Source organism: Stegodyphus dumicola, chromosome 9 (assembly GCF_044657685.1).
Source record: "Stegodyphus dumicola isolate Sdum_Otavi_A_Nest chromosome 9, ASM4465768v1".
Classification (NCBI taxonomy): domain Eukaryota; kingdom Metazoa; phylum Arthropoda; class Arachnida; order Araneae; family Eresidae; genus Stegodyphus; species Stegodyphus dumicola.
In genome coordinates this window covers 21,890,808-21,908,700 of record NC_140776.1, presented here as the reverse complement: position 1 = coordinate 21,908,700, position 17,893 = coordinate 21,890,808, and the positions used below count along the sequence as shown (strand labels likewise).

The following is a 17,893-nucleotide window of genomic DNA, read 5'->3' as shown; positions in this document are numbered from 1 at the left end:
TTAAGCTAAAATATTAATGTCTTGCAAAATCTTTTCTAACATACGTGACAATTTTCTATAGAGGGACAAGCTTTTTTTTACTGCTTAGACCTAGAGTACTTTTTTTTTACTTCTTACTAAACAATCATAGATCCTTTCCCAGATTTTACTAATCAAGTCTTGCTGGCCTAAGATGTAATACTTTGATAAAGAAATTCTAAAAAGGTTATTTTTTATTTCAGTAATTCTAAATACTTTTAAAAATTCGGACTACTACAAATTTTATTAAAACTCATACTATGATTCAAAAAGGTGCTTCAGACCGAAGTTTTTAAATTAAAAAGAAACTGTATTTGATATGGTAATGAAGTTAAAATACCATTGCACCTGCTTAGACAATATTCAATCTAAGAATGCTACTATTTTAGAGAATTCTATGCATTTCAAATAAAAAATAGCACAAATAATTATTATATATTCAGATTATACACGACTACATTATACACGACTACTGCGTCATTCGCCAACAACATATATTCAAAAAACAATAAAAAAAAATAATAATAAAAATAATAATAATAAAAAAAAAATACGTCCAAAAGGACATTTCTTTAACGTTTTGTGTGCTACCTTTATTTATTAAATACAATGTTCTTTGCACTTACACCATAAAATTCAGTTCAATAGCAATGTCGATAATTTTAAAATGAGCATATATTTAGAATTTCCGGTACACAATTCCGCGCGCTAGAGATAAAAAGGTTTCCACCCCCGTAGATTTTTGCTATTGCTTGGTTTGAAATCTTTGAGATTGTTACTCAAAAATTCGTTAAAGTTTCACGAAATATGAAATAGATAATAAAACAAATTCCAAATTTCAAATTTGGTCTTCCACAAGCCCATATTCGTAGGAGGATTACGTCATTCAAACTTGGATGGCCTTTTTTCAAACCTTTTTTTTATCACAATGCGAGAAATATACATACATTTACGCAGATTTTCATTATTTAATTACTTCAAATGTAATGCGGGACTAAAAGCATTTGGTGGCAACAGTCTGAAAAGTGATTCGCCGTTTCTAGTGATTCAACGCAAAATCGCAAAAACGAAAACTGTATTAGTATTTAAAACAATAGTCTCTCACAGACTATTGTTTTAAATACTAATACGTCCCTTTGGACTAATAAATAAAAATATGAAAGGTTTCAGATTTTAAACTACGTCCAAAGGAGCGTGTTTAACGTTTTGTGTGTTACCTCATTAAATATCATGTTCTACGTACTCAAACCATAAAGTTCAGTTCAACAGCAATATCTCAAAATTATTTTAAAATGACCGTATCTTAGAGTCTCTCGCGCTGGAGATAAAAATAGGATTTTTTTCGTACGGTGTTGACATTACTCGCTTTGAAATCGTATAGTTTTTTAATCAAAAATTCGTTGAAGTGTTATAAAATATGAAATCGATAATAAAACAAATTTCAAATTCAAATTAGGGCTTCCACATGCCCATATTGTATGGAAGATTACGTTATTTAAATTTTGATAGCTCTAGGTACCGTTGTTTTATCACAATGCGAGAAACATGCGTACATTCATGCATATTCTTCAATATTTAATTTCTTTAAGTATAATACAGAGCGATAATATTTAGTGGCAACAATTTGAAAAGTGATTCGCCGTTTATAGTTTTCAATGAAAAATGCCAAAGCGAAATTAAAAGTCCTTCAGGGCAAATTGCCCCTTTGAACTAAAAATAAAGTAAGTAAATATAAAAAAATAAATTTTCGTGCTTCTTTTCTTAATAGTATTTCGTTTTATTTATTTACTGCGGTTTTTTTTAACTGAAATTTGTTACTTTTAGAAAAGTTGCGGGTTATATTTCGGACATTCAGTTGTTAGGCTGTAGGTTGGTTATTTTAATAATTTATATAGCAAAATACAGAAATTTTAACACACCTTTGCCTTTCTGCTTGTAGTTATTTTACGTTGAACAATGTAATTACAATTATGTAAGAAAATCAAACTCATTGAATTTTTTTCTAATAAAAATCGCATTAAAATCAATGTACATAAAAAGATTTGGAATATTTGAAATGAATTTGAACAGAACTTCATCAAACCAGTATAAGCCACGAATATTGTTCCAAAATGAATAAATAATTCGCCATTATTATTTTTACTATCAAATAAGATTATGCTTCATAAACCCGTTCAAAATACGCTTATTATAAATTACTGTTGATGGCTAATTTTTATTTGAATTATTGCTTAATTATGTTATTCTTTACATGTAATTATATATAATTCATATTAAACGCAGTAATTAAATGCGCTTCGTTTCGCTCGAATAATTAAAATTTATAACTTATCGGTTTTAATTATGTATCTATATATCCATAAGTAAATTTGTTTAAATATTTCCTAATGCTATTTTTTAATTGAATTCACGAGCATTTCGCATATTTCTGAACATTCAATTTAAAAACTAAAGGATATTTTATGAAAATGTTATCTGTTTAAAGAGAGTATTGAAAAAACATGCTTACATGCTACTTTTTTATTTCGCGAAGAATGTCCACGTTTGTTTGTTTTTATAAACCACTGCATGCTCAAGCGTTTTCCTGGCGATTAAACATATCGGTCTAAAACGAAAAAGAGCAACCCTCTTTGCCTCCTACTGAGAACTGTCATTTAGAGATCTCCAGGGTTCCAGAAATAAGGGGGGCAGGAGACATCTGCACGGCCGCTTTAAGGCGGTCATAACACTTTCGAAGTCTTCACCACTGACCGCCTAGAACCGTCAGTAACGCTTTCGAACACTTTTCCAGTGACCGCCTAGAAGCGTCCGTAACGCTTTCGAGGTAGGCCGTCTTGACCGCCTAAACCCGGTCATAACGATCAGAGGGTTAAATATACCCAAGATTCATCTTTTGTGATAAATTTTTTTCATTTTTGTCCGAATCATTTTTTCTCATAGAAAATTTTTTAGCGTTTTACTTTCGGAGATATTTCGTGGACAAAGACGATGCACATTACATTTTTTCGCATTTTTAAGATTCAAATCAGCATTAATCACTTTACTAATACAGAAGTCAAAAAACAAAAATCAGCGTTAACCTACAAAATTTTCACAGGACTAGTTTCGATGGTTTTACCGAACCATCATCTTCAGCTGCAAAACCGCAAATGAACAAGATAGGAAATAATGATTAGATAAGATAAGAAAGCCTGAACAAGAATAAGCAAGTGGCGCCATCTGTTGGCGAAATCAGAACTAAAACATAATTTCTCTAAAAGCCGAAGGCAAATTTGGATTGGAATTAGGATCGTTAACTAGAACAGAAAGATTTTTATGAATGTGAAATGCCTCTAGAAAATCCAGTTCTCCAATGGAAGATGTTTTTTGAATAATTTTGGCAGCAGAAAAACTGAAAGTGTGGTTTTCGGACCAACAATGTTGAGCAACAGAAGACTTTTGTGTTTCCTTTTTTCTAACATATGCCTCATGTTCCTTGACGCGAAATTTTAAGGCTGTCTTAGTTTGGCCAATGTAAATTAAACCACACTGGCAAGGAATCCTATAAATACCCCAGGAATTCATATCCGGAATGGGGTCCTTGAGTATGTAACTCGGAATTTTATTGATGGGAGAATAAACAACCCGAAAGTTAAATTTCTGCAAAATATGTGCAACTTTATAGCTAATTGATGGAAAGAAGGGAATGACAACAGAATTTTTATAATCTCCTAAAATAAGAGTGTGGCTTTTAGTGTGTTCAGATGAGAATTTTTTAACTGCTTGATTAATAATGTTGGGTGAAAAGCCCCTGTCAATAGCTATTGCTTTTAAATAATTTAGTTCTTCATCAAGGGCTAGTTTGGAGGAGCAAACTTGAAGAGCACGGAAAACATAGGAATAAAATGAAGCTAACTTTTGTTTAGCCGGATGACATGATTTAAAGTGTGGTGGAAGGCAAACCGATGAAGGTTTACGGTAAACTGTAGTACTGAAGTTGGATGTATTACGTGTGACCAGAATGTCGAGAAACGGAAGAGAATTGCAAGTCTCAAGTTCAAAAGTGAACTGAATAGCAGGATCAATAGAATTCATTGTTGAAAGAACTTTATTTAAATCATCTTTATTACCTTCAAACAGGGTAAAAGTATCGTCTACGTAGCGGAACCATGCCGGGAAGTTTAAAGTTTCAAACAATTTTGATTCATAATAATGCATGTAGATATCAGCCAGGATGGGACTGAGGGGGCTTCCCATGGCTAATCCCTCAGTTTGCTTGTAATATTTATTTTGGAAAACAAAATGTGTTTGTTTCAAACAGAGTTGAGTGAGAGAAATTACCTCCTCAATTTCGATGCAAGAGAAATGTTGGGCTTTTCACCCAACATTATTAATCAAGCAGTTAAAAAATTCTCATCTGAACACACTAAAAGCCACACTCTTATTTTAGGAGATTATAAAAATTCTGTTGTCATTCCCTTCTTTCCATCAATTAGCTATAAAGTTGCACATATTTTGCAGAAATTTAACTTTCGGGTTGTTTATTCTCCCATCAATAAAATTCCAACTTCTATACTCAAGGACCCCATTCCGGATATGAATTCCTGGGGTATTTATAGGATTCCTTGCCAGTGTGGTTTAATTTACATTGGCCAAACTAAGAGAGCCTTAAAATTTCGCGTCAAAGAACATGAGGCATATGTTAGAAAAAAGGAAACACAGAAGTCTTCTGTTGCTCAACATTGCTAGTCCGAAAATCACACTTTCAATTTTTCTGCTGCCAAAATTATTCAAAAAACATCTTCCATTGGAGAACTGGATTTTCTAGAGGCATTTCACATTCATAAAAATCTTTCTGTTCTAGTTAACGATCCTAATTCCAATCCAAATTTGCCTTCTGCTTTTAGAGAAATTATGTTTTAGTTCTGATTTCGCCAACAGATGGCGCCACTTGCTCATTCTTGTTCAGGTTTTCTTATCTTATCTAATCATTATTTCCTATAAAGACACCTAAATTCACCTAATAATACACCTAAATAAAGAAAGACACCTAAATTCCCGTACAGCAAGATCATTCGTCAGGAAGTAAGGCCACGACGAACTACTAGTGTTCAGCGATCTTAGCGGCCACTGGTGGAGTAGAAGAGTGGACGTAACTGACACTTTGTTTACCCAACACTGCAGGCCAGTTGAGATCGCAATTAACGCAATTAATTTGAAACATCTCCATACATTTAATTTTTTTTTTTCAATTGAAACAAAATTATACAACAAAAATGTTGTTGTCAAGTTTAGGTACTAATCTGATAAAAAATTAATTTGTGTTTCATTGTGATAAGTCGGGATATCTTAGAATTTAAATGTTATACACTTTTTGGTTATAAAAAAATAGTAATATTTTGTTATTCAAATTTTTCTTTCAGAATATATTTTTTTCTTTTATACCTATTCAGTGGATTAAATCAGACATTTGAATATCAAGCAATTTATTTTAAAAATTATCAATTACCCTTTAACGAGGCAAAATGTATTACCAATAGATATTATTCATGAGAAATGCGTTTTAATTTACTTAATTTTACTTATTAGAATGTACAGCTATTGAAATATTTACACTTTGTTTATGTAAAAAACATGTTCCATTTTAAGAACATTTGTTATGATTACAACAAATAAAATTTAATGTAATCTGACACTGTTCGGAAAAATAAGATAAATATTTAAAAAAAAGAATAAAGCTTTTAAAGAAGTATTTAAACTTGGTTTTAAAAAGTTACCTCTATTAAAAATTAAATTTTCAGAATGGTTGAAAAACTTGGACGTAAGCAAGCTTTCTATTTTTGACGAAAAAACTCCTAGAAAAATATTACTGCGGCACACATGAAGCTAAAATATTTCTGACATTCCAAGAAAGAAAAGCAGTGAAATATATCACGTAACATTCTAAGGAAAGCATGAATATTTGATTTCTCTTTTGAGAAAGAACGACGGAAAAGAAACATGCAGACCTTAAAATTACCCAAATTTAACATTTCGATAAAGAGTGATATAGAGCTAGCTCCACGCTTTCAAGTAACAAAAATATTTTGCGCTATTTTGTCAGGAAAAGGTCGTTGATATACATGAAAGAAAAATAAAAAGGAAATTTTAAAAAGCGCAGCTGCGGTATCTATTGAATAAAAAAAACTGTTGTGTACACCATATGATTTCCTTGTACGGAATATTAAATTATACGCATTTTTTCCTGTTTTTCATTTAAACGTATTTCCTCGAACTTCATTAGATATATTTCGCATTCAATTAATTCAGTTCTCAATTCGCGACAAGGCAAAAATACATAAAAACTCAAAATATCTATATTAAAAATTGAAAGATATAGAAAAACATAAACGCCGAATACGGTTGAAACAAATAAAAAAAATACAGTTAAAATTTCAGTTTCTGCGCAAAAACAAGCAATTCGGCCAGTGGACATGAACGCAGATTTTCTGGTGCACAAAACTGACAAAAAAGTTTACTTTTGATCTCAGCAAAAAGACACTGAAGTTGTAGAAACTGATTTAGTTTGTTGTGGACTCTATGGTGAGTCACTATATGGGATGATTTATCAACTTAAATTATAATTACAAAATGGACTAAGCACAATTTAATTCGCAATAATAAAAGACGTTATTTTGTTGTTGCGAAGCTTAGTTTCTCTAGATTGGGAACAAATCCACTATTCTGCTAAGTTTCAAATGTAAACAAATATGGCTGCTATGGTAAAAATTTTAGTCTTAGCCACACTTAAACAACTTTTAAATTGTTGATAATTCTACAACAATAACATGCAGGTTAATTAAAGGCATAAAAACCTTAACCGGGAGATATATGAACAACATAATTCAATCATTTTTAAAGCAAAAAATGTACAATTAACAAAAACATAAGAATAAAGAAAGTGAGCTCACCGAGCCGAGTAACAGAGTGGATATATATATATATATATATATTTATATAGTTTTGGTGCGGCAGTTGATTGCAACCAAAATAAAAGGTGCACATCTACGTGTTATAGCAGTCCTAATTTGAACATTCTGAGGCTACTCGTTTTTGAGTTATGAGAGATGCATACATACGTACGTACAGACGCCACGAAAAAAAAATTCTTCTGAATCCATTTTAAATCAGTTTTATGATTCCGTTAGGGGAAAAAGCGTCATTTATTCTGTCCTCACGTACAGTTGTCTGGCGAAAACTTCGTTAACTTGCATTCGATAGCGGTCAAAATGGATACTTTCGTTGAAATATTCACCCGAAATGTTTTGCGATTACTACACATCCTTTTTACTTCCTACAAGGTAGTAAAGGTTAAAATACTGTGATATAAACCTTTTTTAATATTTTGAAAAGGAGATAATTAAAATTAAAGCCATTTAGTTAAATTGATGCATTGAGATAAATATCAATAGTTCAAATACATTTTAATTAACCGATAAAAAAAGAGTGGTTTGCATAATTTCAACGAAGATTAATAGTTTGATTGAGAAACGTTATAGGTTTGCTTTGATAGCATTAACTTATATTAATTTTTATACTTATTTTCAGTTGTAGATTTCTTTGCCCCTGATGAAGAGGCACTTTGTTCTCCCTCGAAATCGATACAGTTTCTGTGCTAAAAATCTACGTCTAACAGATTGTTTCTTCACTTTTATGATTTATATTAAACTTTTAAAGGAAACTTGAAGAAAATTGTTGCTGTGTCTGAATTAAAGAAAGAGACCTGAGAAGGTCAAAATAACCTTTTTGTTTAATAAGAATTTCAACATAAAATGGACGTTTCATGCTTATAAAACTAGCCACCACTTGTGGCAATGTAACTTAAGTAACAATGGGATAAACTGAAAAGTTAAACTAAGCCTAGTAATCAGAGACCACTTTTAACTTTAAGTCGGCTCGTAACTTTTCACCAGCATAAGAATTACATAAATATCGACAGCAGTAATACAAAGCCGAAGAACTGCAATCTTAATGAGTAACCTGATAAGCTGGCAAAATCTACTGTGGGTAAAAAAAGTATTTGCACACCTACATTTTTGTTTGCAATTCATAAAAAGAAGCAACGAGAAATAAAAAAAAATTGTATTGCCAAATCAGAATAAGTTTAATCATCCAAAACAAACAGAAAAATTACAATAATATAAATAACAATGCTTTTTTGTAACAAAATTAAAATATCTCGTATCAAAAAAGTATTTGCACACCTGCATGAATACAAAAGAAATAAAATATATAAGCAAATTTCAAATAACTAATATTTAGTATGCAATCCTTTAGCATCTATTACTGCTTGTAATCTTGCTGGCATTGATTTAATTAAATTTTTTCTGTAACAGTAGGGTCAGTATTCGACCATTCTTCAATAAGGGCTTGTTTAAGGGCAGATTTGCTTGAAATCTTCATTTTTCTTATTTTAAATCCAATGAATTCCACAAATTTTCCAAAGGATTTAAGTCTGGTGATTGTGGTGGAGTGGCAAGTTTTCTGGGTACATTATAAAGCAACCACATACGTGTTATACCGGCAGTGTGCTTGGGATCGTTGTCTTGCTGAAAATAGTACGAATTACTGATACCTAATTTTATTGCACTTTGTGGCAAGTTATCTCGCAACACATCAATATAGGTTCGAGCTGTCATATTCCCATCAATGAAACACAAATTACCAACTCCTTTGCTAGCCATGCACCCCCAAATCATAACAGAACCGCCTCCATGTTTAACTGTAGGTAACACATTTTTGGTATGAAAAGCAGTACAAGGTTTTCTCCAAACTAATTTCCTGCATATTTTCCTGCTATTTAAAGATATTGAACTTACTCTCGTCGGAGAATATGCCATTTTTCCAGAAATCAATTGGTATATTGATATATACCTTAGCGAATTCAAGTCTCTTCAGTCTATTTCGTTCAGTTATGAGAGGTTTTTTCCTTGGAGATCTCCCATAAATGTGTGCATCGTGCAGGACATTTCGAACACTTTGGTCACAGATTTGAACTCCAGATGTTGAAGCGACATCATTGGCTAAAGTAATTGCACTAACAAATAGATTTTTCGATGCTTCTCTTATGATTTTTAGCTTTTCGCAGTGAAAGTTTCCTTGGGCGTCCAGAGCGCAAGTTATTTGATGTAAATCCTCTTTCTTTCTGACGTTTTATAATATACCGAACAGTAGAGAAGCAAACATTTACTTTTTTACCTATTTCTCGATAACTTAGGCCATTTTCACGTAGAGAAACAATTTTTTTCTCGCAACGAAATCGGCAATTCAGATTTCTTAGGTGCCATTACAATTTGAAATCGACAATCAACTGCCAACGTTTCGACAACACCTCCTTTTATAGTCGTCTTACGTATGTTATTTACTGCGGGATAACTGTCAAATAATAGCTTAAAAATGCAAATTTGCTATAGTTGAGTTGAGTGTGCAAATACTTTTTTGACATAAGCTATTTTAATATGGTTGCAAAAAATGTTTTTTATTAATATTATTGTATTTTTGTAATTAATTTAAACGAATAAGCTTATTCTATTTTTTAAATGCCAATTTTTGTATTTCTTAATTCATTTTCTTATAAATTGTGAACAAAAATGTATGTGTGCAAATACTTTTTGTACCCACTGTAGTAACCTGTCTTCGAGAGGTAAAACCCCGCTCTGCCTTACAATCTAAAACATCATCTTAAATATAATCTACTAATTTACATTCTTGGCGAAGAAACGGAAAGCAGAATTTATAGTAAACTTTGAAATTATAAGTAATGCAAAATGATAACTTTTTTTTATTCCAATGGCGGGTATTTGCCTATTCAGCATTGGTCACACAGCATTGGTCTTCTATGAAAGGACGGACAGTTACAACATTGTCATCTCCGGGATTCGAGCCAGGTTCTTCCGTACCGCAGTAGTTTCCTCTAACAACTATACCATCTGAGCGGCTGCAAAGTAATAGTAACCAAACCCAGTTATTAGCAGAAGAAACATTTATCATTTTCCCCTATCTTTACAAGCAACTGACATTATTTGCTTTTAAAAATATCTACTTAGTTTAAGCAAATATTTAGTTTGATAAAATTACACCGGTAATTGTTAACTCTCTAAACATTCAGATTTGAGGTATTCATTTAAGCTTTCAGTAATGAAATATATGGGCCAGAGTTATCTTTGGAGAAATTAAAAAAAATAGCTGTCAGATAAGGAAAAAGGAAATATCAAAAGTATTTCTATGATTTTCAAAAGAAGGAAAACCACTTAAATTACCAACCTTTTATCGTTAACATAATGAGTAAAATTTTTAGCACTAATAATAGATTCAGAGTAGTTAAATTTTTCAGTAAAAGAATGTTGGGAAAAATATATATCGGGATTACAAATAAGTCTCAGCCATTTTTTTATAAAAAATTGGGCAGTTATTTTGAAAACGGTACGTAATATTTTATTCAAAGTATTCTCCATCATTACCCACTACCTTTTCCCCGACTGTTTGGCAGCATACGGATACCGCGTCGAAAGGACGTTTCATCTTACGAGGCTATCCACAAATCAACCCAATGTTTTGTATCTTCATATGATGTGAAGCTCTGCTTAGACAGGTCATGCGTCATCAATCGAAAGAAGTAATAATCAGAAGGAGCAATATCTGGTGAATACAACCGGAGAGGGCTAACTTCTCATTTGAGTGTTTCTGAGTAGGTTTTGATCACAACATGTGGATGAGCTTATCATATAGGGGAATAATTGTCATGTTGTTGTAGTCTTGTCCATATTACATGGAACAATGGTTGCCAGAGCCTACTACATATTACATGGAACAATGGTTGCCAGAGTCTACTCCCAAGAGATGTTGGACTTCTATTTTCCACCGCCAATTTTGAGGGAGATTACCCACGAGGGATCCGGAGGTCTCCCACCCATGTCCTCTTCCACCAATCCACATGAGAGGACTTTCCCAAAGTGCCGCCATGCCGCAGTGTCACTATACACTTACAAACATCCATGCCTTTTCCAAAATTTCGAAACCCAAACCTTCGACACAGCAGTCAGCGACGCTAACCACTATACAGATAGGGCGGCAGAAGTCAACTTCCTTGTTTTTGAATCATTCCCAGTGGTTTTAATCCTTTGCTGCACAGTGTGACCGATCTGGACACACCTAAAAATTTTCTTCTGTACGCACAGAAAAACTGAATGAAAAGTATTTATAAGCTACAATAGGTTACTCTGAACGTTCTTTATTTATAGTAGATGGCAGCTCAACACAAACCAGTCCATATATTTTAGCCATGTTTAGTTTTTTAAGACCCTCATATTTCAAAGAAATCTTCCAGATTTTTTTAGGGTATAAAAGGAATTGTTTGAAAATAAATTTCTATGTTATTTTTTTGTTGTATGCAAATCACATTCTATATTAGTTTTAAATTTCAACCTTGAAATCTTGACTAAAATCACACGGCGAACCCTAGGTGTGCCCAGACCGGGCTCACCGATAATCTAGGACAACTGAGAGTCTGTATTCTTTGTTTATCCGCATTTCATCGGCCAGTTCTTTGACAACAATGCTCGTTTCAGCACTCTTTTCGAACCTGTATTCAATAAGTGCGCCTACTTTGGGCACACCCACAGAATTAAACGATAAGTGCTATCTTCACAAAATTTTACTTGTGTACTCCTCTAGGCCTAATTAGACTGCCTACTTTTTTTTTAAATCAAAACTCCAATTTTAAAAGGTAGCATGCCGGAAAGGGTTAATTGTCATGTCTGGAGTAGTAGTGGGTGCACTTTCCTTTGAGGGCTTGGCTTAGTCTTATCAGATACGTTCCGTAGAGAGCCCGAGTAATGGTTTCTTTCTGTATCATCAACTTATAATACATGGTACCAAATTGATCCCACCATGCATGCAACAATTTTATATTCAATGGATATTAGACTTGACTATCCATGTTGAAGCAAGGCCAGGTAGTTCCCATGATTCCTTGCTTGGGTTGTCGCAGCAGATGCAGCTTTCATCACCATTGACTATACCGATGCAAATAACCCTTTCGTTTATGCCTGGCAAAGAACATTTCACGCGTAAAAATTCGGAGTTCAAAGTTTCTCAGTTTCAATTATTACGTAAACCAACTTCCTTGCTTTTGAGTCATTCCCAGTGGTTTTAAACGATTTGAACTTGCTTGTTGAGTCACTCTTAATTCAAGTTTTACTTGAGTTTGGCAAGATTCTTCATCCAATAATGTTTCAAATTCGTCATTTTTTCATACACTTTCCTCCTTCCGCTACGTTTTTTGCCTTCGACGTCAATGTCACCGTCTTTAAACTTTTGAAATCACTCACAAAAGCTTCTTTCACTTAAGGTCAGCCTAACCGTATGCTTCTACAAATAATCGATGTGCCTCAGTTGCAGATGTCTTAAAATTAAAGAAGTAAATCAAACGTTCCTGCAAATGGCACTCAATCGGCTCAAAATTCGACATTCTCGCACGAAAAATACACAGGATGCTAATAAAAAATCGCTAAAATTTTAATATTCTTAGCTGATGTCTAACTTTTCTACATGGTGTTTTCCATGAGACAATTTTAATCATAACTTAACTGTTAGTGCTATTTTTTGTCAAACGGTGAAAACTTATTTGTACTCGTAATATTAAAAGGTCAAGAGGAGACACTATAAATTGAAAATAAAGTACGTTTCGAATAGCAGACAATTAGCACAGAAAAAAGAAATAAACATAAAATTCTTTCTGCTAAACTGCTGTAGTAAAACTGAATTAATTTCATGATGTTAAAACATCCTCAAGAAGGAAGGAAGGAACTTGACCAGTTTTCTTTAGAAAATCCTCCATGAATCCATCCCTCCGTTTGGCCATATAGTCCTAATGTGTTTTGCTACAATCGACTGAAACGTTGAAAAAAAAACCTTAACTATACAATTAACACAATTTCAGAGTTTGGCTATATTGAAAGTTTTTTCTATCAGTATATACACGAGAGTTAATCTCAAAACCCATTTTAATTTATTCAAGCAACATGCATTTGCCTTCCACGTTTGTCGCAACTGCATTTCCATATTCAATTTTGTCATTAAGGTGTTTTTAAAACAAGACAAAGACTTTTTAAAAGATAAAACATAATTTTAACTTATTAGACTAACACGGGACTTATTTTTAGACGTAGTAACCAACTTTTCTTACTGCAACGAAAATATCTATATTTTAAGAATGTAAATACGGCAACCAGAACTGGTTGTTGCCATTTCTCAGTACTCATTTTGCCTAATTAATACAAATAATTTGAAGTGATAATGAGTCTAAAAGAGAAAATGTGAAAAAGCAAAACTCAGAACCGTTTTAACTCCCAAATTTGGATCTAAAACGTATATTTTATGCGAGTACAGGATTTTATAAAACGTATTTAACGTCTTCAATAATCAGTTTTGTTACAAAATGCATAGATTCATGAATTTTCGGTACTTTGTAGTAGGGGTCCCAAAGATGTTTGGCGAATTTAGATTTGCGCCATGGTCTTGGCTATAATTTCGACTAGCTCGTGAAACGCGAATGTAAAAATAAACAACACACTACATAGTAATAACATTAATACTCACATGCTGTTTCCTAAGAATATTTTTACGAACCCTAATAATTATTATTTTATCGCATGTAAATGTTCCAGTCAACTGCAGCACTTTCGCACACATTAAATTGTTTGTTACACCACTTTCATTAACGTCAACTCCTCCGTCCAAGAATACATAGATCTAACAGCAGTGATGAACGATATTCTGGAACCGCTGAACCAATGTCCAACACGAAGGGTCTTTTCCTTTTTGCAATTTTTAACATTGCACCTCCAGATGGTTTCGTTGTGAACACAAAGTTTCATGCTGTAGCCATTTTCGCATGCTCGATTGTCAAGTAAAAGACTCTTTCTTGAAAAAATGATACGGCATCCACCACATTACTTGGTAAATTAAACATTGCTAATGTCATATTCACACAAGCAACGTGTATATTTTTAAATGAACAACGCGATTTCGAAAACCTCATCAAAAATGAATAATATAGGAATACGCGGCGAGAGCAAAAATGCAACACTGTAACTAATATACGATTACTTGGCGAGGTATAAGAACACGCAGCCAGATTTTGGCGAGATATCTCGGTTGATGGGCGATTCAATCTTGGTTTAGGTTTAGCTCATTACGGCAAAGCACACGATAATTATCTGCCTAATGGGAGGGATGCTTTTAGTTTATGTGATTACGAAAAAGCCTCGGGAGCTATCCGCCTAAGGGGAGGGATGTCTTCGTAGAGGACTTTCTAAGAGAAACTGGCTCGTATATAGGTTACATGGGGAAAATTACTAAAACGCCCATGCAGCCAGCCCGTTCGTGGGATTCGAATCCCGCAATGGACTACCAGTGTTTAGCGACTTTATCTCTCGGACTCTGGTAAGCGACTTTCTAAGAGAAACTGGCTGGTATATACGTTACACATCAGGAAAACCACGAAAACGGCCATGCAGCCAGTTCGTTCGCGTGAAATTGAACATAAAAAATTTCTGTTTTTTTTTAGCGAATTATCTTTTTGTTTGTTATAGTATCTGACCAAATTATTTCGATTAATTGGGATTCTGCTATATTTTTCTATAGCTATGTTTTCTGCTGATATATTTTCGTTTTTAGAATTTTGTACAAAACGAGCATTTGCATAAACAGTTACTGATGTTGTAATGCAAAAGCCATCAAGTGAGTTCGCTTAATAATTCTAAAAATGAAGAACATACGCAAAAAAGTACGTCTCACTATTTAACACAACTCATGAATTCTGCTCCACAGCAGAATCAATATTCAAGTTAGTTATTTTGTGAAACATATTTCGCCAGAGAAATAGGTATATATTTCCCCATACCAAGATTAGATATAGGTACCGACATACCTCATAAACCTGTGAGCTGTGAGCAATATATTAAAAATATATAACTATCGAAATAATAAAAGTTTTATTATAATTTCTTTTGGATCAGGAAGTCATCTAGATTTGCAGCTTACTTCATATTCACGAAAATCTTTCCCAAGCCAAAGGAATGAATTCAACTCCCTTAAATTTCGTTCCGTTTGAAAATAACGAGCTTGGAGATCTCAAGATTATTACCCGAGCGAAATGGTTTCATATGCGGTGCATTACCATTTAGAGTGGGAAGCTGTGTCATAACCTAGTTCGGACGGACTATTGGGTTATCTGTGCCAGTAATAGAGAAGAACGCTCTATACACGAAATTTCTCTATACATAAAAAAAAAAAAAAAAAAAGAATTTCTCTATACACGAATTAAATGCAAGGGAAGAGAATTGCAGAATCCTTTATTGTATTTTATATAAATGCAGCTTTCTTATCGCTATAGCATATTTCACAAGCGAGAAACACTTGATAACTAATCAACAAAATTTTTAACATGTTCGCTGCCGAGTGCCATTTTCTAAAACGATTCCAACATGCTAACAAATTTTAATTAAATGTAAATAAAATTGGAAAGATTTCAGATTTTATTTTACGCCCAAAGGGACTTTTTTAAATGTTTTGTGTGCTACTTTTATTTATTAAATAACATGTTCTTTGCATTTAAACAATAAGATTCAGTTCAACCGAAATATTGCAAAATAATTTAAAAAGAGCATATCTTTAGAATTTCCGATACACAGTCTCGCGCGCGAGAGATAATTTTTTTTTTGCCCCCGCACGATGTTGCATTGCTCGCTTTGAAATCGTCGAGTTTCTTAATCAAAAAATCATAAATTATTATATTAATATGAAATAGGTAAATATGAAATAGATAATAAAACAAATTCCGAATTCGGGCTTCCAGATGCCCATATTCGGCTGGAGACGTAAGCTATTCAAAATTGGATTCTTTAGGAACCGGTCTTTGTCACAATGCGAGAAACGTAGGTTCTTCCTTATTTAATTTGTTTAACTCTAATACACGTCTCTAATATTTTCTGACAACAATTTGAAAAGTGAAACGCCGTTTAGAGTGAAACAAAAGTTTAGAGTTTATAGTGGAAAACAAAAAATAAAATATAATAAAAAACAAAAATAAAAATAAAACTAAAATAAGTACTTTTCCGTTTTGCCGGCGCAGGCGATAAAGTCGCCAATAATGTTACATCTGGTGCAAACGGAATATCCTCGCTGGTAACCTTTTACGCCTCATTTTCAAAACGAGTAGCAGCGTTTCTTATCACTTTGATTGTTTCTTTCAATATTGGCATACAGTTTCCTACAATTTTTACCAGATAGTTCAATTTTATGCCCTAAGGCCATTCGCAGTAAATAAGTCAAATAGGATGCAATCCCACCGCTCACCCGAAGGCGAAAATGTAGAAAAGGCAAAGTTAAAGGTTATAAATGCATCAATTTTAATGAGAATGCACTAGGGAAGTAAAGGACTGCGGTTTTACATAATTTCTGAGTAAGCTATTCGTACGAAATGAAATAATTCTTGCATTTCAACTTGTATTCCAAATTAAGATTTAACTTGAAATTAATGTAGATAATTACTGAGATAATTACATTTTTATAGCGCACTTTACGTGAGATGAGATCACTTGGGGTCCCGTGATATGAACCGGCGAATCAGGATGTTGAACCATGACAGCGTAGTAAGTTCTTAAATTAATAACCTTTTACAAATTTATTGTCTTTATTTATTAGCTTCTTACGAAATTTTAAACGGCATTAAAAGGTTTATGCCTTCAAAATAAAAAATTCTTAGAACTAATATTTGTTAACATTTTATATGTGTATACTGTATGTAGTCGCCAATAAAGTCTGCTTGGCGAGACTTGCGCCTGCTAAACGGAAATGTACTCTAAAGGGTATATAAATGTAGTGGAACAAATATAATGAAATTTATAAATATAGCATAAAATAAATCATAAATGCATAAATATATATTATAAATAAATATAGTGTAATACATAAATATAGTAAACATAAAACAAAAGTTTATAGTGAAACGCCCCTTCTGGGCTAACGCCCTTTGGAATAAATATACAAAACATCTATTTATGGGAAAGCTGTTGAATTTAGATAATTTTGAATTGCTTTATTAATTATACGAGTTATATCGTAGTCGGTGTTTGCGATGGAATGTTTTATGAGAGCGCCAACTATGGGAATACTCGTAACGAGTATATTTGTAGTTGGCGGTTGCTTATAACAACACAATTGATTATTTTTACAACAATTATCATAACAAAGACTACCATAAATTTCTTGATTACTTTTACAATGCCTGTGTTATTTAATTTATGATTACTTATGTTATACGGATGTTAATTATAAGAAATATCTTGAATTGCGCCAATTTTTTTTCTTATAATACTCAAAGCCACATACCTTTCAAAGAACACGAAAATACTACGAGTTTGATCGTATATTTGGCTTAGGTAAAACAATAACGTCGTACGAATTAACTCGTAGCTGGCTTCTAAACACAAACTTCGATGCACGAGATAACTCATGATTGGCAGCGAACTTATTAAGGAGAAGCAGAAGGATTTGGGTATTATAAACCTCATCTTATTCTTCAAATTTTGCTTGCTTCAGTTAAAGTTGCAGACAATAAGAATCCATCACTTGCCTAGTATTACATTCATCTCAAATTTTTCAATATTTGTAACAAATGATACCAAATATTGAGATTTTATTTTGAAAGGATAAAGTAAGAAAGACTAAAGTAAGAATGCAATTATACAGTAGTATTAAATTCAGTGCGGCATATCCGTACGACAATAACTATTAGGAGAAACTGAAAGTGAAATGAGCAATCTTCTCTTCAACCAGATGTTTTAAAAAGATG

General features: G+C 32.9%; 1 protein-coding gene and 1 long non-coding RNA gene across 4 annotated transcripts in view; one reads left to right on the top strand and one right to left on the bottom strand.

Moving 5' to 3' along the window:
- The window catches only part of LOC118181251 (cell adhesion molecule Dscam1-like), a 1,046,077-nt gene that overhangs the window by 189,803 nt on the left and 838,381 nt on the right, over positions 1 to 17,893 (bottom strand). The gene's annotated exons all lie outside the window — the stretch shown is intronic.
- The window catches only part of LOC146995309 (uncharacterized), a 43,676-nt gene continuing 42,052 nt past the window's right edge, over positions 16,270 to 17,893 (top strand). Inside the window, exons 1-2 of the long non-coding RNA XR_015042941.1 lie at positions 16,270 to 16,501; positions 16,613 to 16,691. This is a non-coding gene — a long non-coding RNA (uncharacterized LOC146995309). The remainder of the gene's footprint in view (positions 16,502 to 16,612; positions 16,692 to 17,893) is intronic.